Consider the following 2,011-nt stretch of genomic DNA (forward strand, 5'->3'; position numbering starts at 1 on the left):
GTAAGAAAGAAGACAAGGGTCCATTTTATTGCCATTGTATTGAACACTGTTCTGATAATGCCACTACAATGAAACAAAATAACATCAACAAAGAGGCATCACTGTCGAAAAGCAGGAGAGGAATTCACAAGTATTTATAGATGATATGAAATATATGATTGCTTTCTAGGAAAATGCAAGAGAATAAACATACATAAAATTGAAAGTGGAAGTAACAACTGGCAAAGAACATCTGTGTACCCACAAATTCAAGCAAACATACTTGAGAACAAGGAACACTTCAACAGAAAAAAAGGGCAAAGGACCCAATACACAATTTACAAAGACAAAAATACAGATGGCTAATCAACATATAAAATGCTCAGCTTTACAGTGAAACAAAGAATTGCAAATCAAAGCAGTAATTAGATACTGCTGTACCATTTGCTTTGCCAAAGAGTTTTGAAGACCAATAGTATCTGGTCCAGGATATGGGAAAATGGCCACTCATATTCTGCTAAAAACGTGTAAAATGTCATATTCCTTTTGAGAGGAAATGAACACATATCAAAACCTCACATTTTTGCGTACCTTTTGACCCTGAATTATGAATTCTAAGAATTTATCCTAAAGATATTATCAGAAGTAAAGGAAAAAGGTGTTAGGTTCAATAATGTTTATTAGAGCATTATTTATAAACATAAAAAAGAAATAGTAGCTTAAGTTTAAAAGCTCATGACAGATCCATAAAATGAATGCAATATTAGACAGTCATTAAAATGATGTTATTGAGGAATATCAAATGATTTAGAAGTATATTTACAACACAACGTCAAGTTCAGAGAGAAGGTGACGAAGCTGTGTAATAGCATGATTGCCGTTTCGTTTTTAAGAAGGTCTGTATCTGTATTCACAGGCACGTACCGAAAGGAAGATACAAGCCTAAGAAAAGTATGTTCCAAATATTATAAAGTACTACCAGTGTACATCCATGCTGGTGGTATGATGGGTAACCTCTGCTGTTTTCTTTTTGCTTATCTGTAATTTCTGTAAAGATCTGAAGAATTTCTGTAAATAAATTTTATTGTTCTTTTTTTGGATGGTTTTTTAAATGAGACCACACACATTGAGGGATTATTATTCAAAAGAAAAGGGACTCTCTTCCCAAAAGGATGGCTTACACTGACTGACTCCCATTTTACTGTCTTCAGTGCTAGTCACATGCATGACTAAGTAAAAACAAAAGAGAGATATTTGCCACTTTAAAAAAATATTTGGCCGAATCAGATTTCTGTGTCTGGTTTTTATCAAAGAACATGGCTTTGTTCCTTGATGTAAATAACCTGCTTTGTGACAATCTCAATCTCTGAGAGTATTGACTTTTTCCCATGACGGCTTCATCTAGTCTGTCATTTCACAGGATGAGTTCCTCTAGGCTGACTTTTTTTTTTTTCAGAGATTAGTTAAGTGAGCTCTTCCTTCTGGGAAATTTCCATTTCGTGTAATGGTGAGATTGCTGGATTGACTGGGCTAACTTTTGGCTGCCTCTCCTTTTTGGAGAAAGTCACCATGGGAAAGAGTCTTTTCATTCCTTATTTTAATCCTCAGAGCATCTCTGAGGTTTCGTTGCCAGTTACAGTTCTAAGACTCAGTGTGGTTGCCTGGTGGAGATAAGATTCATGTGAATGTCAGCCTGGCTGTTAAAGGGACACCCAGCCCACTGCATCCCATGGCCTCTGAGGACTCAAACACTAGAACCTCGGTTCCTTCATATGGAAGATGATTATTACAATAGCAATTATTTTACTGTGGTGAAAATATACACACCAAAGCGTTTGCCAATTCAACAATTTCTACATGTGAAATTCAGTGACGTTGGTTGCATTCTTCATAACAATAGCAATTTTGAGTGTTATTTTGAGGATCGGAGGGAATAATCCATACTTGGTTCTTAGTATTGTATTGTTAGGTGCTGTTGAGTCGGTTCCAACTCATAGCGACCCTATGTACAACGGAACAAAACACTGCCCGG

This window comes from Trichechus manatus, unplaced genomic scaffold, assembly GCF_000243295.1.
Source record: "Trichechus manatus latirostris isolate Lorelei unplaced genomic scaffold, TriManLat1.0 scaffold00162, whole genome shotgun sequence".
NCBI classification, from domain to species: Eukaryota; Metazoa; Chordata; class Mammalia; order Sirenia; family Trichechidae; genus Trichechus; species Trichechus manatus.